This window comes from Mauremys reevesii, linkage group 10, assembly GCF_016161935.1.
Source record: "Mauremys reevesii isolate NIE-2019 linkage group 10, ASM1616193v1, whole genome shotgun sequence".
NCBI lineage: Eukaryota > Metazoa > Chordata > Testudines > Geoemydidae > Mauremys > Mauremys reevesii.
This window is the reverse complement of record NC_052632.1, coordinates 2,770,854-2,795,200: the sequence shown is the minus strand read 5'-3', so window position 1 is coordinate 2,795,200 and position 24,347 is coordinate 2,770,854. Positions and strand designations below refer to the sequence as shown.

The 24,347-nt window shown below is 45.0% G+C and overlaps 2 long non-coding RNA genes across 2 annotated transcripts in view; one reads left to right on the top strand and one right to left on the bottom strand.

Annotated features, from left to right (window-relative positions):
* Nucleotides 1–9,242, top strand: part of LOC120372758 — an 87,996-nt gene extending 78,754 nt beyond the window's left edge. The window contains exon 3 of the long non-coding RNA XR_005585173.1: nucleotides 9,194–9,242. This is a non-coding gene — a long non-coding RNA (uncharacterized LOC120372758). The remainder of the gene's footprint in view (nucleotides 1–9,193) is intronic.
* The window catches only part of LOC120372757, a 135,589-nt gene continuing 111,814 nt past the window's right edge, over nucleotides 573–24,347 (bottom strand). The window contains exons 3-4 of the long non-coding RNA XR_005585172.1: nucleotides 5,667–5,814; nucleotides 573–1,238 (exon numbers count right to left, since the gene is read on the bottom strand). This is a non-coding gene — a long non-coding RNA (uncharacterized LOC120372757). The remainder of the gene's footprint in view (nucleotides 1,239–5,666; nucleotides 5,815–24,347) is intronic.

Here is a 24,347-nt window from a genome sequence, read left to right as displayed (position 1 = left end):
AAAGCAAAGTTCTCTCATCAGATGCTTTCAGCCGCCTTACTGACCAAGCTTCCTAGGTCGGGAGCCCTCCGCCAGTCCAACAGTTGCTGCTTTTCTCCCTTCAGGTTCAGCTAATCGATAGGTAGGGAGAAAGAGAGGGGCCCATTGGGGTGTTTGTCCATCCTTTTTATAGTTCCAGTCCCCGCCTTGAAAAACCTTTCCAGCTGGGTACCAGGACACAAAAAAGTCTATGTGGAAGGGTGTTCCCTGCTGCTTTTTCCTCACCTGTTGGAGTTTCCTTTGTTTCCCTTCCTGCTTGATCACTCTGTTTACTGCTTAAATGCAAATGAAGCAGAGCACACACTCCTTTTTTTGAGACACACCAGCTTGCCAACTGCAGTTTGGGCAGGACTCTGGGGATTAGAACATGCATTAACAACATCATGCAGAGAAATCTTCTAACGTCATATACAATGTTGCCACCCACATTTTATCAGGACAATAATGAGCAGAAAATTATGAGTTTTCCAATGATACTTTACAAGGCATACCTTTGCACAGAGATTATTACACTAGCGTGTAGGGTGTGAATACAGGGGTGCATTCTGTTGCAAGGGGGGATTACGTGTATTATCCAAGCCTCTTGCATCTATTAAACAAAGTTGGGAACAGACTGTCTTGGAAGATTTTGGCACTTAGGTGTTTGTTCTGGGCCAGAACTCAGGAATGAGGACATGCACGACTCTGGAATAATAATGAGGAAAAAGTGAGCAGAACATTTTTGCACCTTAGAGATGTATGGTTAGAATTGGGGTTGACAGCGGGAGAAGGGGGCAATTTCTTTTTTCATCTAGAAGTGGACCTGAAACAAAACTGAAAATCCAGATGATGTGGACCTTAGTAGGCTCCTTGATAGGTGTGGGCAAGGCCCCAGAGGGGACCTGCTCCCGGTATCATTGCATGCTGCTTCCTTCGAGCCTGGTGCTGGATTCCCTCTGCTCTGGTCCTTTGAGGAGGGCCACAGTGAGGAGTGAGGCTCCCGGGGCTGGTGTAATGTGGGGAAGCTCACGCTCCCTCAGCCAGTGCTGCACCCCTGCTCTGCAGAGACATCCTGAAGCCTGACCGTACATGACAGTGCAGCCTGGTTTATATCAAGAGAGCTCCTGACAGCACCTGATGCAAAACCCACGGACATTAATGGGAGTCTTCCTATTAACTTCAATGAGCTGCGGATCATGTTCAACACACTGTCCACCAGCCTGTCAAAAGAGAGACAGACAGACAGACAGGAGATTAATGGTTGTTATGGTTTTACATAATTTAAAATAAATGTGGAATTGTTTTATGAACCCTTCAGCTTCTTCTCCAAAGATGTCTATTTGGCACTAGATTTTGCTGGTAACTATGACAGCGAGACTGAGTACAATTTAGATGATAAAATATAACTGCAGGCTGTTTCCTTAATTGATTTCTTTTGTTTCATTCTATTCCTCAAAGATTTGTCAACATTAATTTTTATATGCTTAACACTTTGCAAAGAGTGGCCAACTTTTTCAAACGAATGAGTGGAGATGGAGACCAAACGCTTCCCCAGCAGGGAACTGACACTGCGAGGAAAATAAAAACATGTGATCAGCAGAATGTTTGTGGAGTTATTAAATAGTATATGCGCCAGCAGTTGTTGGCAGAGAGATTAATGCTGGTGAACATTATTATTACTATTGGTCAAGATGAGGTCTTCCTGTGTTCATTGCATAGACCAACAAGCGCCACATTTCCCACGATAACATTATTTGATCTGAAGCTAGAAGTTTCTTAGGTTTACAAAAGTTCAAGTCAACAAATCAGCAGCAACTTACACAGTCATAATAAATCCTCATCCCTGGGAAGAAGTAATTTTTAAAATATTGCAAACTCCAAATGGCCATGGCCTTTAACTGTGTGCATCATGTCAGCCCACGACAAAGCTATAGGAATGAAAACGAACTGAATGGATGCCAAATCGTAGTAAGAACGTAGTAACAAAGAACAGGATATTTTGTGATTGGATCCTATTGTGTGTTTATAAGATTCACTCTGAAAATATAGTTTTTAAAATAGGTTACATTAAAGTGCAATTATAGGTTAAGTAACTTCTTGGCTTACTGCCTAATGTGGAAAAATGTACCGTGACAATCAGATAATACAGGGATTAAGCAAGGCGGCAACAGCTACTGAAAGAGGAAATTTAGCAAGTAGAGGAATCCTGTCCGTAGTTGTGACTTCATCCCAGCTGCATTGTCTAGGCCGGAAGTCTGGATTTACAAGGCCAAGAAGCACTAGAGGTTGCTGGCATTGTGAACTCTCTCAGGTTCAGAATGACTCGGAAGTTTCAAACAACATACAAAATGGAAACATTCTGAGTGTTTCCAGAGAGGCTGATCTTCCCAATGGCCTGCTCTGCCAAAAGCATTGGGCCAGTTCTTCATGATCTAATCCCAAGCTCTTGTGGAGTAGAGAGACTTCCGGATCGTTAGCAAGGGACCCAGCCATTGCTAGAGCTTCCCCAAACAAGCCTCACTACTTTTCCTTCTAGGGAACGTGCTTGGACATGCTAGTGCCACTTCACATCTCTCCAATACGCAGCCTTTGAGAGCCAGATACCACGCCGTCGTTAATGGGAGTGGTAACAAAGTGGCAAAGCCACCTTCACTGAAGAGACTTCAGAGTCACGACCAACAGCCCCACTTCCTGCCGATACATTTACACACACGCGATTGTCATGGGGATGGTCACTACGTTTAAAGCTAAATCCTCGCATCTGGATCACCATGTGTAACAAATCCCTTGCAGATCCCTTGCTTTTAAAAGAGGCCTTTCAGCAGATGGGCCCTTTCCCTCCCAACATACCTTGGGCATGTGCACCAGGCAAACCAGAGGTGCAGGGTAGCCCAGCTTACCCACTTTACATAAACCCCCGCTCCTGTAAACCACACAGCACTCGGGAGCGCTAGCATTAAAACAGAATTAGATTTATTTAAGTGAGAATAAAGATGTAACTAGAAGTGAGAAAAAGTGATGGAAACAACTGATTACAACACAAAACCAAATAATAAAACACAAACCTGGGTCCACACGTATTAATAAGTGCCTTTCCTATCTAATAAAGTAGGTTCCCCCCAAAGCTCAGCCTGTTTCAGAGCTCTCTGGTTTCCCAAGAAGCAGGATACAAATGTCCATGAAAGCACCCTTCTGCACAAGGGGTTTCCTCAGTGACTGGATCCAGAGGGCCTTTCCCTGCACTCTGTTACTCTGAAACAGGCTTTTGGTCTTTATGCACCACCAGGGAAATCTCCTGTCTGCTGTAATGGTCCTTTTCACTGGTTTCAATCATTTGCTGTCATCTGTGATGGTTTTCCATTGACTGTTCTGGGTGTGGCAAGGGTAGACCACAGAACCTAGCATTACCTGCTGACTGACTAGGGAGGGGTGACGACTCCCTCTTGTTTGAATGGGTCAGCACCAAGACACATTACCCCAGTGACTAATTTCTGCCCCGCATCCATAAAGCACACTTTCAATATAAATACATTATTCCTTAAACATTACCCTTACATACCTCTCACAATGCTTATGAACCTTGACAAGTTACAAGCTTTCTGTAGATACCTCACATGATATCCCTTCTGGGTCAATACCCGGCCTACAAAACGTGTTTCGTGTAGTGAGTTTGTCAGGTCTAAGGAGAGAACTGTTTACAAAGAGGGGACCCTTTGCCAAGGGGTCTCTGTGTCACAGAGGAAATCTCAAATACCAAACCAAGGTTAGTGTCACTAGCTAGAACAACCAACATTGTGTTTACAGATCTCATCTTGCACTTGTTTCTCTCTGACTCGTCACCCATGAAAATTTCACCCAGGAAAACCATTCAGTCTCCTTGGCTCCTTCCCTGAACTTCCGACTGGTTGCCCATGACCAAGCCATGCTCTTCTCACCCTTCATCAGAGGCCTCTCAGACCACCCTGAATGTTGCCAACTCTTATGGCTTCATTGCAAGCCTTGCAATATTTGGTGCCTTTCTTAAAGCATCAGCTCCCAGAGTCGTGTGCCAGAAAGCAAACAAAAAGAATCCAACCCCCTTTTTTTTCCTCAATGTCTCTTAGTTTCTCAGTTCCTGACTCATTATTTGTGAATATGTGGGGTTGGCAATACCACACCCTATATCAGTTCCCCACTGGCCACCGAAGACCCTCCCCACATTACACAGTCATAAACGACCCACATATTTCTAGGGTTAAGCAAAATAACTATTCTACCTAAATATCAGCCAGTGGTACAGACCTTTTACTAAGGGTTTGTGACCAGCAGGATATTAGAGCCACGTGGCATTCATTATTTAGCTTAGTGGACATCATTCACACAGAGAAGATGCACATGTAGAAATCCCACTATCTTCCTCCTCTTGTATCACTGCAACTGGACAGGTTTCGTGTAGAGTTTAAGGCCTCAAGGGGTTGTTGTGATCATCTAGTCTGACCAATATAACACAGGCCAGAAAATTTCACCCTCATTTAGGATGGCCAAACAGCAAATGTGAAAAATTGGGACGGGGGTGGGGGTGGGGGGGTAATAGGAGCCTATATAAGAAAAAGACCCAAAAATCGGGACTGTCCTTATAAAATCGGGACATCTGGTCACCCTACCCTCATTCAACCCAGTTACTTGAGAGGGAAACACTTCCATGACCCCGTTGCAACCTGAGAGTAACTAGAAGCCCCCTCAACAGGTTCAGAAGTTTGGCTCAGAGAATTTTTCCAAAGGCTTAGATGCTAACCTGTATCTTATGGGAATTCTCAAAATCTTTTGGAAACTGCTCCCATCAGGGCTGGCACAAGTTTTGCCTGAACAGCAGGGAAAGGCTCACATCATTCCAGCCCCCGCAATAAAAATGTGCAGTTAAGCACATTTGCTGAGGACCCCATTGCATTTATCCCGTTCTACATTTGGAATCCCGGGGAAGTTAGCAAAAGCAGACTACTTAAGCACAGCTAGTTCTTAGCGATATAATTCACTTTAATCTTTTAAGCATTTGACAGTATTTGCTTGAAAGAAGGAGCAACAAGTACATAATTATTGCACTAATTAAGCTGCCAAAACACAAGCATGCTGCAAGAGCACCTTTGAAACAGTGAGCCCTCGATTCATTAGCATCTGCTGTAAGCTTATTAATCACCTAACAGGCAATTAGCAAGCTGTTACTGTTTGAGACTAGTATGTAAATAAATTCTTGGGTTAATTTCTTCCTCTGATAATAAAGAAAACATTATGAAAATTAGCTAAGCGACAATGTAAATGATCTTGACTGTTAATTATATGATGGTGCTACATATGCGGCGGCCGCGCGCCAGATAAGGGATGTACCTCTCGCTCAGTGCACTGGTTTAAAAATAAAATTGTTGACATAGGTAATAAGAAGGCTTTCTGCATTGAAGTCACAGATGTTTGCCTTCAGCTAACCAAAACCAACTGCTGAACGACTGACACTGCAAAATGAGCAGCTCGGTTTATTTCCAGCCATTGCCGAGCTGCGTGCGGCACTGCACTGTAGCAAATCTCCATCCCAGGCTCAATGTCAGGAAGGGCACGAACCACTCCCTTCAAAGTGCAAAATGAGTATCCAGAAAAACAAACAGAAGGCTCCTGCTTACCTTGCCTGGGAACAGTTGTATGCACCACCTACTCCAAGCCTGGAGGGTGCAGTCCTGCTGATTCCAGTGGGAGCCGAGGGCCCAGAGCATCTTTCAGGAGTCACCTTCTGGGATAAGGCCCATTAACTATGGTGTGATTTGCAGCTACCTGTGGATTGACGAGGCTATTGTTGTACACGCAACTGATTGGCCCCCATGCTGACCTCACATTTACACATAGGTTGGGAGAGGGGTACTCAGCTGCCTGGTTTAGGTATGCATATAGGGGGGCCTACCAATTTTTGCAGGCACAATCTGCTGCACATGCAATATTTTACTTCACCAATGAGCTACGGCAAGATGACAGTACAAGGCAGAGATGCTGCCATCCACTAGCACCAGAAGTCCTCAGTTGCCAGCACAAACCAAAACCCCAGATGTGAACTCTGGCCCAAAGCTTTGGGAAAGAGGCTAAAAAATCTAGATCCAGACACTTAGCACACAGCTGGGGCAACTCACCTGTGATACCTGACCGTTCCTGTACACTGTCAAGTTGTTAAAGAGAATATAGTGTACAGGCAGCTCTGCTGTATAATTTGTATATCAATGTTTTGGTCTGTTTCCCATGTGCCAGCCCCCCCAATCCAATGGATTTCTGAGCTAGTCTGTTTCTCAGACTGGGGGTCCTGACCCAAAAGGGGGTTGCAAGTCTATAGTGGGTGGGGTCATGAGATCACAAAAAATAGGGTTACCATACGTCCGGGTTTTCCCAGACATGAGCTCTGTTTTGGTCCTCCCCTCTCCATCCGGGTAGATTTTTGAAATACAAACAAATGTCCGTGATTTTTCTCTGCTCGGCCTTTTTCCTGGCCTTCAGAGCTGGGCAGCCAGAGAGTAGCAGCTGCTGGTTGGGCACCCAGCTCTGAAGACAGCATCACCACCAGCAGCAGCACAGAAGTAAGCGTGGCCTGGTATGGTTATTTCGCTCTGTAGGGATCTGCACCGGAGCTGCAAAAGTTATGTCCGGTAGCAAGAGTGGGAGGTTGTCACTGCCTGAAATATTTTAAAAGCAAAAAAATTTTGAGGACCCGTGAGCTAGACTATGTCCTGCCCTTGGGACTTATCATGAATACAGGAGGGGGAGGGGAGGAAAGAAAAAGAAAAAAAAAAGGATGATTAAATAGTTTGAAAGTCTTCTTACCTATATCAAAAATACATTGTGATGAGTTTGGCAATGCAGTTTATTTTTTTCTAAAAACACCCAGCTCCTTTAAGTGTGCTCCAGTGAAGCAGAAAACTAATTACAGTGAACTGTACGCCTGTTATAGTGAAGAATTACCAGCAGCAGAGGTTACTTAATAATCTTATTAATTTAAACTAGTTTATCACCATCTTTTTGCCCCATAACAATGAGTACAAAAAGCACATCGAATATTTCACAATTAAAAGCATGAAACAAAAGATGGAGATTAAGGATGAGCTGAGGCACTTTAATAAAATGCCAGCAGCTCTGGAACTAGGAGCGTTCGGTGGCCTGGGGGAGGCCAGTCAGGTACTTGGGAACACAAGTGATTTTTGGCAGACTCCCCTAGTTTGTGACTGTCTGGAAGAGTCGTCATAGCATTAGACCTTCCAGTGTCTCTTCCAGACAGTAGAGAACACCCTCCAGACACGGCCGTCACCTTAGAATGCATCCCATAGTGTCTGAGGGGAATAGACTGCACATATTAAGTAAAGAAACGTGTTAGACTTGTACATTTAATGGGATAACCTAAGAAAGGGTCAAATCCCCCATGCTTACTCCGACAAAACTCCCCTTCAGATCAACTGCAACCTCCAGATTTGGCTCAGTTGATTGGCAGGTCAGAAAACTCCAGCTCTCTCCTGACAGAACTCTAATGCTGTTTCCTCTCTTTATTGACACAGTCCGTGGACCCTTGCCCAAAGGCTGCTCTTTGTAACATCACCATAGGTCCCATGCAACCCACTGAGGCTACCTGGCGTGGGTGGAGTCACTCAGGGTTTACACTGGTATGACTCAGAACACAGTTTGGCCCCACGTAACTTCCATATTGTTGAGGGCTTCTTTGCTGTCCGTACCATATGTTTCCTATCCAGTGGTGCCAGATCCTCACCTTGAGCCATCTCCTTCTGAGCTACTTCATATTTGATCTGCTTTTTAAGTTTAAAAGGCCTTGTATTTATGGATTCTTCCACTGCCAGCTTCAGTTCCAGAGGGGGAGTTAATGTGTTCTCACTGGTTTCTTTCAGCAGGCTCTAGGATGTTAGCCTGAGGTCACTGTATGTGCTGGCAAGAGGAAAAGAGCCACATGGAAGCGAGTGATGATGTGTGCTCATATTTATGCACGGTTCTGTTAGTGATGTTTTTCCACTCCTGACTATATTTTATATATGGGGAACTGCTCTGTAGCTACTGTACAGGCCTGAATGACAACGCGAAGGCTATAAACTGCTTAGAGAACGGTTTGTAATGCACCGCATGGGGGATTGGAAACAATCTATTCAGCCGAAGCTGGCTTGCCGTCTGAGTGGGAAATGTATGTTCTTAGTGGCAGCCCAGCAAAGCTTTCTGGGCTTGGTAGTGCTAGAAGCGGAGTGCCCTCAGCGCCTGCAGACTTCAGTGGGACCCAGGGTACTCAGCACCCCAAGCATCACACTACAGGCAGCCTTCCTCAGTTTCCCTTCTTGGGCTGTTCAAATAAAATGTCACCCAGGCTTTATGTGGTCAGAAATATCCCTCCCTGGGCACTGGGTGTATCCATATAAAATAAACACCAAAGAAAACTCACAGTCCCAACAGAAGGTCCATCTATCGGCAAGTCCACCCAAAACAGAGGTTTTCTCTCTCTTCCTCCTCCCAGTCCTTCGGGATTAAGGTTAAGTCCATAAATGGCTATTAGCCAGGCTGGGTAAGGAATGGTATCCCTAGCCTCTGTTCGTCAGAGGGTGCAGATGGATGGCAGGAGAGAGATCACTTGATCATTGCCTGTTAGGTTCACTCCCTCGGGGGCACCTGGCATTGGCCACTGTCGGTAGACAGGATATTGGGCTAGATGGACCTTTGGTCTGACCCAGTCTGGCCATTCTTATGTTCTTATGTTCCATTGAAGTAAAAGGAGCTGCACCAGCTGAAAATCTGTCAGGGAAGGACAAGAGAAGTCTTGTGTCTCAGATGGGCAGAAATCTGTTTTCAAAAGTAGCAACCTGGTAATCCACTGGACTTCATCTATGCCTTCTCCAGAGGCATAAATCCTTCTACTCTCCATGGATGATTTCCATCATCCCTCCTTTTTATTGTCCTGTTTAGTTCTGCAAATGGCCCAACTCACTTTTGAAAATCCTGTTACATCAGCCAGTTTCCCCACCGCCCCGCCGCACCAGGCTGTTGACATTTCTTTTTCAGTTGCATCTTGGAGGGTGGGGCGAGGGGGGGACCTTTAAATAGATTGTTTTTTTTTTAAAACTGCTCTAACATGAAGGAAAGGCTTAAACAGATTTGGTTCTAACATTATATTTTCCATTTTCAGGAGCATGCAACAGAGCTTCAGAACAACTGTACAAACCCAAGCAGACAGGAGCGAATGGCTTTTAAATGGGATTTTAGTACAATCTGTGTTTCAGTTTTCCTGATGACGGCTGGAAATCCCTTTAGTGTGATGTACTAAGAGACTAGGTTGGGTCTAGCTTAGAGAATGTAGCATTTTGGGCCATTAAAAAGTAAATTTTTCATGTCAAGGAAATCTCTTGAAGAGGGAGTGCTCATTTGTGAAAGAAATCTAGGTCAGGAAAGCAATGCTGGAGTAAAGAGCACTTGCAATGTTCCTATAACGATGGCTCTTCTGACCGGATCCAGCTACCTTCTACCTTTACCGGTCTTCCCTGGATCCAGGCAGGGCTTTCTTTCGAAGAATTGGGAAGCATTTCTAAATGTAAAACTCTACCCGATGATAACCGCCAGAGGCACTTAACATCTTCGCTGTGAATATAGCCTGCTGGAAGCTTGCTTGGCCAAAAATCATAGCCAGTCACAAGTGCAAACCATTTGTGGTTATTCAGCCTGAATCATATAAAGGTCTTGGTCTCCCACCAGCAATTTAGCTAGCTGGATACTGAGTTTGCATTACATACCAGATGTTTGTGAAAAGAACCAGTGACAAATGTGTCTTCAACTCTTGGATTGGAAGGAAAAAAAGTTACCTCTAGCTTTCCTGTGATATGTTTAATTATGCATGCAGCGCCTTGTTTTGATTAAATCTAACACAGCTCCATGCCTACCATTTGTTAGCACCCCCTCTGTTCAAACACAGATAACAGGCATTGAATGCTTTGGAGAAAGGCTAGCAAAATGCCCCACAAAATGATTGGACATTAATTCAGAAATAAAGTTAAGAGACACAGCATGGGGCAGTAATTGTTTCCTCCGGATTTGTCTCGAGTGCCTGCCCCGCAGACATTGGACCATCTTCATCATGCACATCTTCAAACATGCCCAGCCAGCCCTGCTGTACCTGGTCCCTGCCTGCATTGGGTTCCCTCTCCTCGTGGCCTTGGTGAAGGGAGAAGTAACCGAAATGTTCAGCTATGAGGAGAATTCCACGCCAAAGGAGGAGCCTGGGGACTCCAAAGACGCAAGGATGGAAATGGATAAAAAAAAAGAGAAGACATTACAGTCTCCGAAATGCTGATTAGCATGTACAGCCTTACCAGCTGGAGACCAAGGCCTCACTGCTTCTCAGAGGTGGATTACAGACTCGAATACGTTCACCATCTTGCCCACGGTGAAAGACATTGCCCAAGAAAGGAGAAAACTTAATACACAAACAGGGAGGCTCTGGCACTAACCAAAGATGGGAAAAGCGTTGGTCGGCACATGCAGATAACTGCAACAAACAGTCTGGGGTTACTTGTTAAAGGTCTGAGTCTTGTTATCCGTCCATCTTCTAGTACCTTGTGACCAGTAAATCAGCTTACAGGTCCTTAGTGCAGGGAACGCAGTCCAAGAGGCAGTGATTGCCATCAGAGGTGGCTGGAGGACCCAGAATGCTGTCAGCTCCGGTCCATGTTCAATTGATCTCCCAGGTTATTTTTATTAGTGATCCCTTATTCCAGTGCCATAACCTCTTTCGGCCGACGCCAGCACTGATTCACAGTTCCAGTGTAGCCTGCATTATGGACACAGCTAAAATCTTGTTTGATCCTGCACTTAGGGTCTAATAAGAAGAATTTCCCCTACAAGCTGGAGGCTCATCAGCTGGAAGGGACAGGGGACGAGAAAGAGCCGGGTATGTGAGTCGATCACAGGATGAGCCACCACCCTGAGCTGGCTGTAAAATAAAGGGCAAATGTGAGCTTAGGATATATTAGGCAAGACACTTTCAGTACAGACAGAGCTGTATTAATGCCATTCTAGAAGGCACTGGTCAGACCGCATTTGCAATATCGTGTACAAATCTGGTCACCCATGTTCCAGAGAGATGAATTCAAACCGGAGCAGGTGCAGAGAGGAGCTACCAGGATGATCAAGGAAATGTCTTATGAGCAGAGACTGGGAGAGCGTGGCTTGTTAAATTCACAAAAAGAAGGCTGAGTGGGGATGATTGATCTCTATAAATACATTAGCAGGGGGCATACCAGGGTGGGCGAAGAGCTATTGAAGCTAAAGGACAATGTTGGCACAAGAACCAATGGATATAAATTGGCCACAAACCAGTTCAGGCTGGACATTAGAAGATTTCTAACCAGAAGAGGGGGTGAGGCTCTGGAACAGCTCCCAGTAGGAGTTGTGGAGGGCAAACAATTTAATTAGCTTTGAGAGAGAGTTGGACAAATTTATGAGTGATTCTGTGATGAGGCTGCTTGTGAAGGTGGGGGAAGGGCTCAATTGCCCTGGGGCTCACTTCTCAAAGCTCATGCTTCAGGGTTTCCGCCAGCCACCAACAGGGGTCAGGCAGGGATTGTCTTGGGAGGTTTTTTTTTAATCTCCTCCCTCTGGACTATCCGGGATGGCCACGGCTGGAGATGGGACATTGGATGGGGGTGGAGAGGGCCAGGGCTCTGAGCTGGCATGGAGCCTTCTCTCTCTCAGGTGCGTGGCTGTCTGGTTCTTGCTCACAGGCTCAGGGTCTGACTGATCACCATGTGTGGGGTTGGGAAGGGCTTTTCCCCCAGATAGAACTGGCAGTGACTCTGGCAGATTTTCAGCTTCCTCTGCAGCATGTGGGTGTGGGTCACTTGCCATGATTAGGGTCTAATTCACTGAATCATTTCCCTGACACTGCAGGGGCCTCGGACTCTGATGCACCTCGGTCCCTCCTGTTGTCTGCCTGTGGCATGGCACAGTCTGTTCTCCTGTGGATCTCATTTACTTTGGTCTCATTTCAGTTGTTGGGTTCAGCGTGCAGGTGCTGGGGAGGCTGGTGGCCCATGAAATACAGGATGTCAGACCAGATGATCTTGGTGATCTCTTCTGGCCTTAACTCTCTGACTCTGGGAGCTCTGTGCTGGCAGCTCCCGGCACCCGCCTTGACGGCTGTTTCACAGTTACTAGCCAAGTCTGCCTGTGCCGGTCTAGAATCTGCCTGTGTGAAGCCCAGGGGAGGGGTCCTATCCTTGCCAGCATGATGGTGCTGGGGAATGAAGACCGGGGTGAAATCCTGGCCCCCGGGAAGTCAATGGCAAAGCTCCCGCTGACTTCAATGGGGGAATGAGATCATCCCTGGAATTCTGGTGTCAGTGAAAGGAAACGGATTAATGATGACAACCCCAGAGACCCAATTCCTGCTTCGTTCCAGTGCAGATGCAGCCCGGGCACCCTCCCAGCCACTCTCCCACTCTAGTGCTGCAGCCCCGTTCTGCGGGCATGGCAGCTCCACAGAGCCACCCTGATGCCAGCTGCCACTACTGTGCCAGCCCCCTCTTCCTGTTCCTAGGGCAGCCTGCAGGTGGGGAGAGGAGCCATGGGGGGGAGGGAGCAGCAGCACCCTGCCCTGCCACGCTGTGCTCTTCTGCATGCGCTTCCCAGACTCAGTGTCCTCTGCTGCACTCGGCACATTCCCTGCTGCAGCCATGGGCCCGGGGCCTCAGCGTCCATTGCTAATTCAGCTCTGCCTCCAGGGGCCGCCCTTCAAGGGAGGAGATGGACATTCCAGACTCAGCCAATGTCTGTCCCAAAGGCGCCAGAGGGTGGCAGCGGTTTTAGTGATGGGGACACACAAGATCAACGACACCTTTCATGGAGACACCCCAAAAAGCACCGTATAACTCCCTAGTGTACAGAGACTGGATTTGAACCAGTGGCCCACAGGTGAAAGCCCAAAATCCCAAGATCCGTTCCCCGACTAGCCAGTCTCCACATGATGTTGCTCAGAGCTCTCTATGCATGCTGGGCACTGAAGCAAAGCCAACACAAAGGCAGGACCACTTCACTAGGCTCAGGCTAAAGTACCAGGGCAGGCTGGTCACATCCTACCGCATCTTCAGGGGTGCCAGTTAGCAAAGAAATGGAAATGCTTTGATCAGACTCCATACTGGTATGCTGGAGCTTGCAAGTCAAAGAACACTAAGGCATTCTGTAGATGCTCTCTTTGGTCAGTATAGACACGCTTCTATAATGTAATGTCTGGGCAATATATACCGACAGTTGATAACAGAGGGGTCTTATCTGGCTCTACACTGCAAAAGGAACAGCAGTTGATCCATGTTTGACATGGAGAGACAAACATTCTTGGCTATTGTCACAAACGGTATTTTGCAGCAGCCTCTTGAGTCAGAGATCACACATCATAACAATGGTGCCAAGAAGCAGAGAAGACTCTTTCTGCAGGTTTTTCTTGTATTATTCGTTGTCCAAGCTCTGTGTTTCCTGTTGAATTTTGCAGCTAAGCAACAACCTGGCCGTTGTAAGCCCTCCTAGAATGTGTTTGTGGAACATCATGTGCCCAAAAACAAGCTGATCTCAGCTATGACATTGATTCAGTGAGTTCCTGACTAAAGAAAACGTAGGGCTCTGCAGAGGGATAGCAATTTATTACCAACCCCCCAGAAAGTAATTAAGAACACCAAATACTCTGTGAAACATTTCTGGACAAACAAACAAGCCAGCTGCCCAGCTGGTGCTAATGGGGAGGGAAAACACTTTCTAACTGAAACTAATTGGAAAGAATCATTCTGCAGCATGCACTACATTTTCAAATAACTAACAAGATTCTTGCTCATGGTGGCAGTTATAGATGGAGCAAGAAGGGAGTGTTCTGACCCAGATCTAGATTAGGCTCAACCTGGGTTCAAGAGTGAATCAGGGTCAAGTTTGGAGTCCATAGCAATGAAACCGTTTACACCAATCTCATTAGGTTTCAACGACAAGGAGGTCAGATGATTTTATGAGATTTCTGATGTCTCAGAATGAATCCCATATGGACAAAAAGAAAAAAGCTTGCTTTGGAACTGAGCATTATCCAAAATTATAGGAGCAAATTTGGATCCAGGGATCCAAATCTGAACCCAGCCCCACATTGTCAGGGATACTGATTTGAGGTTTTGGTGTTAGCTACTTTCCTCACTCCACAGCTGGCTATTTTTTTTTTAAAGCACCTGGTCCTGAAAGCACCTTTCACCCCTACACCTCTGGAACAGCAGCTTCCCTGTTAGGAATGCCTATCTGCTGAGACTGAAACACGCGTTACTGAGTGACAAATCGAAACATAACCCATAGGGGATAGTGCTGTGTTCTTTTAGATGGAATCAATGGGCCCCAAAAGCCAAAGACATTAACATGCCCCTGTTACTGTCCAACATTACACAGCATAAGGGAGGGATCGCTCAGTGGTTTGAGCATTGGCCTGCTAAACCCAGAGTTATGAGTTCAATCCTTGAGGGGGCCATTTAGGGAACTGGGGTAAAAATCTGTCTGGGGATTGGTCCTGCTTTGAGCAGGGGGTTGGACTAGATGACTCCTGAGGTCCCTTCCAACCCTGATATTCTATAATCTGATACCTATGATCTACTGTTCAGGGTTTGGTGTACAGAAATCTGTCTGCTTAGTACCATGGGAACACACCATTAGAAACCTTTTTAACCCTTTATTAAAGATAGAGAAAAGAAGGAAACAGTTAAAGCATTTAAAATGTAAAGTGTTAAGGCTTTCAATGTCACAACATTCCTTGTTCCCTTTCCCTTTAGTGGTGGAGAGTGTTAGAAGGAAAAACCCCCTTGTTTGTCAGTCTTTTAGAGGGTAATAACTCTCCTTTTTGGGGGCGGAAAAGAGAAAAGGTTAATTGAGAGGAACCAGAGAGGCCATGATCACTGTGTTATTAAAGTGCAATCTGCTAAAATAAGCCAAACACACACAAGAGGGGAGAGAAAAGAACAGCCAAGGCAGAAAATGCAGCATCCGTCTTTGGTGCTGACTCAGTGCTGGAGAAAGACAGGCAAACCACATGGTCCTCTCCACCGGGCCGAGACCTGACAAGCTTGGACCAGTGTCGGGCTGCTTAAGGCATTGCTTTGAGTTGCCTCTTTGGCCACAAGCTTACACCAGCGTTGCAAAATATACAGCCTTGGGCCGATTGTTATTAGACAGAAGGCAAAAGGAGAGGGATACAAAAGAGAAGCAATAGGTGGGGAAGGAAAAGGACACGGGGTGGGTGGGGAAGGACACTACAAAGTCTCACGTTCCCGATGGTGTTCTGGATAAAGCCAGAGTCGGTGGAGGTGGTGTCTCACCTAGGTCCATCTCGTTGGCTCAGTCTGGTCAGGACATGTCTAGGGATTAGGACAATGAAAGCCCAGTGGTGTTACCATGGATCCCAGGGTCCCAGGAGATGGCAGGGGTGGCAGCCATGAGGGTGAGGCTTGGTCCATCCTGTTCTCCCATCTTTCAGTCAGCAGCTGTATTCACTTCTTCTTTTTGACTCCCCCATCGCCCCACAAAGTCTTCCTTCAAGGACTCCAAAAGGGAATGACAGGCGGAATAGCCCCTCCCCTCATTATATTCACTAATTAGGCTTATTTTCCAGCTCACAAATTCTGGTTCCCTGCTTTCCAGTCCCCCACTTTTTTTTTTTTTTTTTTTTACATTTACTGGTCATGATCTTAACACAGTCCTTGAATTATATCAGGGGGCCTTTTTGTTTTTATTAATTCAGTCAGTCTCCCTTTTGCATTTTCCCCATCACCATGTGTTGTTATAGGTTATTGGGCCACTTTATACACTTTCATTCACTGTTCACAGCTGCTGAGCTCACAGTTAGGGTGAATCTGTAGGCCCAATTATCACAAGAGTACAAACCAGGAAGTGCTAGGGTCTTTGCTTGCACATCTCCACTTGCTGTGTAAGCGCTGCCTGCTGAATGCTCCTTTGGTCTATCCTTGATGAAATTAACATGTTTGTAATAGTTCTGGGCAGGACATTGCAGACAGATCTTCCTAGCTGAACTTTGGGAAGGAAAAGTGGCTAAACAGCTGCTTAAACACTTCCAAAAACCTCTCTGGCTGACAATGTGATGAAGAAGGTGTGGGATGGCGGGGAGAAGACCTGGAGGGAATCAATTTGACAATGCATTTGTCAGACCTTGTTGGAGAGGTTCTTTTAACACTGCATCATTTTCAGGCAGTAATTGAATAAAATAATTATTTATAGGCTCCGGCCATTTAAAGTCACAACCATAACAACAGACACCCCACCTGCCCCCACGTTCTTATACTCATGTAGAAACACATCCATTCCTCTCACAAATACATTCACACGTAGGTGGGAAATGGTGCCATCTCGTTTCAGCTCTCAGTGGCTGAGAGCCAGAAGTGCAAGGGGTCCTCATCTTCTTTCCTCATTTGCCACAAATGAGCTTTGTCAGAATATCACTCGGCTTTACAAGACTAAACAACAAGTTCCTTGTCTCCTTATGGATCTGCTTTGTAATTGGTGTCAGAGGAATGCCAAGCAGAAATGTAATATGAATGAAGAAAATCTGTCTAAGAGACAGGAAAGTATGGGACAAATAACTGCAGAAGAAAGCAATTTAACAGATGGACTTGCCAGCACTCCCAGAAACACCAGATCATTTATAAGCATGATAAAATTACTATTCAGCACCAGAAATTTCATGAAAGTGTCAATTATTGCATGCTGATGAGCTTTGCTTATCACTGCTGGAGGTTTTGCCTTTGTTCAAACTGAACACAACCCAAGGCGCAAATGCTATATATTTTTTCACAAGCACTCTGCAAATAGGGAACAAAAACTTTACAGAAAATAGGCTGACGTGTCATAGCCAGTGAACTGAGTTTCCTGTCCTCTTTTGGGATTGGAAATGTGCTTTTTAGATATTGGGGTATTTTTACCAGATTAAGAAATACGGTAGTTTAGGAAGATGGTGTAAAAGAAGGTGGATCCTGATTTAATAGGGCAGCCTTGATCGTGTTCCAAACGACGTCAATAGCAAAAGTTCAACTGAAAGTCTAAGCGCCAATGTGGCCCAGAACACTGCAGTGTTTGAGAAACATTAATGAGAGCAAGTTGAACGGGGTATCTGCATTCACTTTACATCTGAAGTCAGACTCAGATCACTTTGATGTACCTTGTACATAGTGAAATTCAGTGCAAACAAATCAAAACATTGCTCTTTTGCTTTGTATTTTAATTGAAAAATGATCCCCCCTTTTCAGAATGATCCTCCCTACAATTGCCAGACTATGTGTCACTGGCACAAAGAAACATTCCAAATGGAAGTGTTAACACGAACAGTCACAAAGTTTACAATTTGTTAAACTTCCATGGGTTTTGGAGATTCGGGTGGTCAACGAATGCCCAATGAGGCCTGAAAGAGTTATAATTAAGTGTATTTCAATAAAAGATGATTTATTCAATAATAATGTGTAGCTACAACTCCTTTTTCACTATACAAACATATTCGTACAGACTTAATATAAAGGAAGCTTAGCAAACATACTTTCACTGCATATCCAGTAAAAGGGTTAGTATCATAAAGTCAGCATATACCAACATTGACTATCATTTCCCAATGAGATTGCCATGACATCAGAGGCTGCAATGTTCCTTTGCACTAGGAACAGGAAATAACTGCAATATGTACAATAATGTCAGTTAATCGCGGAAATTTTGATGGAACCATATCCTGTTGCAATATGCAGGGTCCATCAAAATCAAAATGCTTCACAAAATCAGGTCAGTTTTGCCAGAATTTTGTTTTGGAAGAAAATTTCTGACAAAGTTGAAACATCCCGTTTTGACATTGTCAGAACAAAAGGTTTCTATTTTTAATTGCGAAATTAGTTTTTGTTTCAGTTTTTTTATTTTGTATTATTATAATAAAACATTTTTAGAAAGGCAAAATAAAAAAGCAATGATTTTATCGAAACAAAACATTTCAATTGACCCAAAACATATTTTTCCTCAGAGAATTTTGAAATTTTCTGTTTTCATTCTGATTCTGAACAAGGACATATTTCGAAATCTGAAAATCCCTCATGAAATAGAGCTTTCATCCTGCAGGTAGTTCTAATGATAACTATTGATAAATGTTGTCTTTTAATGCCAACCACTGTATCTACAACATCCTGGCTGAAAAAACAATAACACATCTCTTTCCCTCTCTCTCTGGTGGCTTTCTCTAGAATATTTTGGATGCATTATTAAGAGTCAGTCATATAATCGTTGAAGGCTCCAAACAACCTCTAGTAATCAATGCTAGAGAACATCACAACCACAGAATTGTAGCTAGCTTAACCAGAGCTATTGATTTGGTTAGCTTACACATTCTCATTCATGGTTCTGTGAAGGGCTTGGCCACTGCAACATTGATCCATTAAATACTTCATCAATGAGTCACAAGCAGAACTGCAAGCCCAGTTTTAAAAATAGATATGTTCTGAACCTATTGACAAGTAAGCTGAATCGCTTCATTTGTAGCTATAGAACCTCCCTTCCGTCCGTAGCACTGGGGTCTCAGGCATAGTACGTCTCAAACATTGTTTTTTTTTTTCAAATGAAGTTGTCTTGTGAAATGACCAGAAAACATAGACAGTGCAAAAGGGAATCCTGCTGTGAAAAGAACCTATATTGATCACAGGAAGACTGCGTTATTATTAAAGCTGACCTTGTCCATAGACTCTTCTACAGCTCCAAAGGTCATATCAAAGCAAACAGCTCCCTAATGACTAGAGATACTTATAGTGCAGCAGAACAGGATGTAAATATATCGATTGTACAAATGCCTATTTATACAGAGGCTGCTGTGTTGAGAGAGACCCTCTCCGCCCTCCCCAGCAATAAAAGGCAGTAAAGCCAAGGGATCAGAAATGCAATTGGCAACAACTTTGATCCTCCAACTGCAGCTGTCCTAGTTCAAGTCAGCAGTGAGGCTGAAGGGGGAAGAGGGGAGGATGGATTCCTAGAACCATTACCTTGATTTGTATATTTACTCTGTGCAAGTCAGAAAGATGAGCTACAGGGAAACGTGTGGCGGCCGGACATCACCCTGGCCAATCAGAATCCTGACAATCAAATATAAAGAATTAAACACAGACCATCTTTCAGGATCACACCCCCCCTCTCTCTACATACAAGCAGGAAGCACAGAGTGCACCACTTCTCTTTCACGAGGTATGGCTTGTCCTGGAATTCTTAATTCCAAGCTAATTAAGCACCAATCTGTTGAAGCATTACAGAGTAAGTAAGTAGATGGCAAAAATCTTCATTTGTGTTGGTATTCTAATTACTTAGCTCCAATCCGATCAGAAAGGGTTGGTAGTCAAGACGTGACTTGCACAGTCAGCAAAACATTTTACTCAGCTAGGATTATCATGCAATTGTTCTAATGATAGCACATGGAAAGGGAATCTTCTACCACCATGTGGCTGTGCTCTGGTGCTACACCCAGCGCTGAGAAACACATGGTTAGTACTAGGGCTTGAATAGGGGACCTCCTTTGACCTTTTCAAGCACCAATGAAACAGAAAAATATTGAGGCACAAGCTTAGGGTGTTTTGGCTCATTCTCTAGAAATGTACCATGTAAGCTGCCTACCTACTTGTCTGGAGGCTCTCTCTCTAACAAGGGCTGGAGAACAAACTACTGTAGATCTTAGAAGAGACTCATGATTTAGTAGACTATGCACAGGACTGGAGTCCTGAAACTCCTGATTTCTAGTCCAAGCTTTGCCACTGATTTGCTGTTGGACTTTGGGCAAGTCACTTCACCTCTGCTCATTTAGTTTAATTAGTTATTGTTTATCAGGGGCATTGTGCATGTAAAACCTTGCACAATGTAAATGACAATCACCATTATTAGCAGATCAGGAGATGGCAGGATGGGATGCTTAACTTAGGCAAATCAGCTGCCCATGCCGGTCTGACATGTCAATCTGTCATTTTATGCAAACGAGCAGCAGCCCTGCTGTGCGATCTCTCTCATGGCTCTCTAGCGCTGGCCTCCTGCTGATTGGAGAACACTGGGGATGGGCTAGAATGGAATCTCCATCCACCCTGACTCAGTCCCATGAAGATCAGTGTGATGCAAATTCCTACAGTGGGAGTAAAAAATTTGCTCTCCCAGAAGGGCTCCAAGGACACTCAGCGAGGACATAAATATGCACATTTCACAAGGAAATCCCCATGACTGTAGTACGGGAAATCCCCAGACCAGCTCTGAAGTACATATGCAAAAGAACGACAGAGACTGAAAGGTGGGTGTGTGCGTGTGCATATTGGTGTGAAATTTGACTGATTTTTCCTCTATTGAGGACAAAATGAGGATCCCGACTGAAATTCAAACACAAGCTCGTGTTACCAAATCTTTTCTGAATTGTCAGGTTTTCGTAGTTATAGACGTCCTGTCTAAAAGCCGGGCCGGGAGACGTGAAGCAGAATTTTAGTTCACATTTGTCAGTGCTTTTCTTTGGAAGATCCTTGTGGCAAACCCACGGCTGACTGAGCTCATCAGTGACCCACAGTCTGTTGGGTCCTTGTATCATCTCTGTCTTTCTGTTCCGGTTCCTGTCCTTGTTTTACAAAACGCCCAGGCTGGTTGCTACCAACAGCAAGGAAATCTCACTCTGTTTCCCTCTGCTGGTCTCATCTCTTTTCAGTGCACTCTCTGGCTGCTGCTGGAATATCCCAGCTCTCATTTCTGCTCGTGGCATTTTGTCAAGTCTCCTCTCCAGACTTCCCATCCAAAAGATAAACCAGGTGTACTCAGTGGCCCCTGCGTCAATCACTCTGTGTTTGTGTCAGCGGAGGTTGGCTTTCCTCAGTCTGGCATGTGATGACAGATGTATTTTCATCCCTTCACTGGAGAATGCCCAGTAGCAACAGCAGTAGGGAATAGGAGGCCAGCGTGGACAGAGTGTTAGGATCAGTCAAATAAGCTGGCCGCACGGAGGCATAGAGCCAACCTTTTCCTGTCTGGTGCTGAAATATGGCCAACCCCATAAGTCTATGGAAGATCTTGCACAGTAACTGCATACAAATCACTCAACCAAAGGTGTTTCCACTTAGCCAACCCCTGCCCAGATGACATTATTGATGACTAGCATTCAGTGTTCTCCTCACAGTGCCAGGAACAATCCTCAGCGCTGGGCCCAGAATTTGGCACTGCTGGTTCAGTGGTACGGTTTGACAGACTCCAAAATATCAGCATTTGAGGTTCTTTTGCCTGAAACGTTTGCAAGTAAAACACTGATTGACTTTCTCCCAGCCCAGACAACTCTCCAGCACTCAGGCCAGACATGGTAGTCTTTGTCCTGATACCCAGATTGGAAACTCATTTGGGAGGCTCTTTTTGTCAGCTTTGGTGAGCTGGTGAGGTGCATCCTGTGGCATTGTTTCTTCCTAAGATCTGGAGGCACCGTCACTTCAAATTGTGCTCTGTCAGGTAGGTGGAATGTCTGAAAGGCACAGGGGCTCATCATTTAGGATATTACTTTAAAAGCCTGAAGGCATTTGACCCTGTCCTGGCGGCCTGCCAGACCTCACAAGCTTAATGCAGCCTGGATGGGCCAAGTGAGTGGACAAGAGGCTTCCAAAGCAACCCCTTTGTGCTACAGCACATGTTCTGAAGCAGTCTTGTAGCCGTGTGCCAGGGCCAATACGGGGGAGCGGTGCCCTTCAAGATGCTCTCTTTGGGATGAGTTCCAAAAGCAAAGTTTTGACACTTCCTTGTGCTGGTTAAAATTCCCAGGGCTCTTTCTGGAGGATTAGGAGTGATAGTCCTGATTTCCCAGACATATTCCAACTTGGGTTACCATCTTCTGCCACCTAAAATTTCCCCTGTACTTTCAACTGGCTGTAGTATGGGTCATTCCCAGTGTTAAAGGGCTGTGGCAAATCACTGTGCTCTGTCAACCAGTTGACAAGTTTCGCAGCAAAACACTAAATTTAAGTGATGGCCAAAATAACTCCTGTGTGGAGCCTGTATGTCAGTTAATATTCCTGAGTGCTTTGAGATCATTTTGTCTGCATGGCGGGATAAGCATTTTAAGATACACGGTACTGGTAAATCAGTATTATCTTACACATGCCTGCACGCTATGTGTAATCTTAGGACGAAGGCATGATAGATACAATAAGTGGTGTCATCTCTTTTCTCCCAGTTGGGTATTCATTACCGGAAGCAAAATGATCAGTGAGGTCAGCAGGCAGGCACGCTATCTGTACGTCTATAATCCCTACCACCATAGTCTGGTTTGCCTTTTGCTGTTCTACAACTCTTCAAAATGATCACCGTGTTATTTTTAGCAACGTTTTGTAAAGCAAATCCACATGGCTGGGACTGCATGGCTCAGTAGTAATAATAAGCAGAGAAAGCACTTTTCACCTCCAGGCCGCTGGTTTTGCTGACTATTTAGAGAAAGTGGCAAGGCACAATAAAGACAGGGCCCCCGTCTCAAAGATCTTGCTAGACAGACCCAGTATCCATTATAATAGGTCAGCTAATGGTAACTTCACAGATTGATCCTGACTGTCAATTGTTACTCACAGATGATTGCTCGGTGGCCTTCATGCAATGAAATGCGGGTCCCAGTCCCCTAGACATTGTCTTAAATAAAATTGGGCCCTGCAAAGCGACCGTCACAAATAGCACTAGTTAAGCTTTGGTCTCTGGAGCATCCAATCCAGCACTTTTCATGGGCAATGAAAACTGTGTTCATGTCCTGGCCGACAGCTGGTGTACGGGACCAGGACTAGGCATCAGCCTGATGACGTAAGAGAGCAAGGCTCTGTACACTGAGCACCAGATACCGGAAAACCCAGATGTCATTATCGCTGCATCAAATCCATTGTCCTTAAGCATGTTCTAATGGAGCACAGTCAAACCTTCTCGGTGCTCTGACAAACAGGAGTAAACCGAAAAAGTTATACACTGAGCCGTGAAGCGCACAGCTCATCTCATGTGAATATGAATATGGTTTTATGACTGTTTTTATGGCAAGGCCCTTTTCTTTTAAAGTCCCTCCTGTCTGTCAGCACAGATGCAAGAGAAGGTCCTGCTTCTGCTGGGAGACTGCTCCTTTTGAATACTAAAAAACAAAAGGCTCTGTGACGTTAGATGGATTGGTACAGAAAAACATTTTGCCCCTAGACACAGAGTGTTTTAACAGGCGAACCAGAGATATTCCAAAAGCTACCCCGAGGCTAGAAATTTGAGCACACGGCCCCTAATTGTCAAGGCTCCCAAAGGAGATAGAGCAATAGACCTCTGCGCACTGCTCCACGTTCATGTATTCTTTGGCACAACCCAGAGAAGAAAGAAAGATTCTGTCATGCCAATTCTTTGGGGATTTTTACCTTGAACTCCACAAATAGAGCAAGGCTTGCTGATTGAAACGCAGCATGGAGATAACGTACAAGAACACAGATTATATTCCATAGCTGGAGAGGGACTGAACATTCTCAGCAAATTACCTCTGTTATGAGCTTGGCCATAAAAATCACCTCGCAAATGAATTTAGCTTTTCTCCTCTCCATGCCCAATCAATTAGCACATGAGTAATACCAGACCCATTAGGACACACTGATGCCGAGGGAGTTATGTCATCTGCTATAGAAATGATTGCTTAATATACCCGTTGGCTCAGAGGAACTCATACCAGAGCACAATCTACTGAAATCGATAGCAACAGTGAAACGATATTGTCTCAAACAAGAATACTGCTGGGTAGATAAGTATGCTTGAGCTCAGTGTCTGTGAGTCTCCAATGCTTATTCGGCTATAAATAATACAGGGAAACAACAGCAACAGAAAACGTTTCTAACTAGGAAAAAGGCCCAATTCAAATCATCGTCTGGTGATGAAAAATTACCCTGCACTGAGCATGGAGAGGGAAGAATTCAAGGCCGATTTTCCTTGGCTATTCCCTGTCCTCTGGGTTTCTCCCCCAAAAGGACAGTGACATTCCCACCTAATTTTCCTTAACCCTGATGCTGTGTGTGATCCTGCTTTTGCTCCTGCTTAAGTCAATGGCAAAATTCTCGCTGACTGAAGTGGTACAAGATCAGGGACTGTAAAGCTTAGGGGATAGGCTGGGTGGATGCACATGGCTCATACAGAGCAAGGAGAATGGATTTCACTTTTGTTTGGCACCATTGTGGGCTTCAGGGCTGATAGGCCAGGAGACAGAAACATAACACTACTCTGACCTTCTTCCCGGGGGGCCAGAACATCACCAC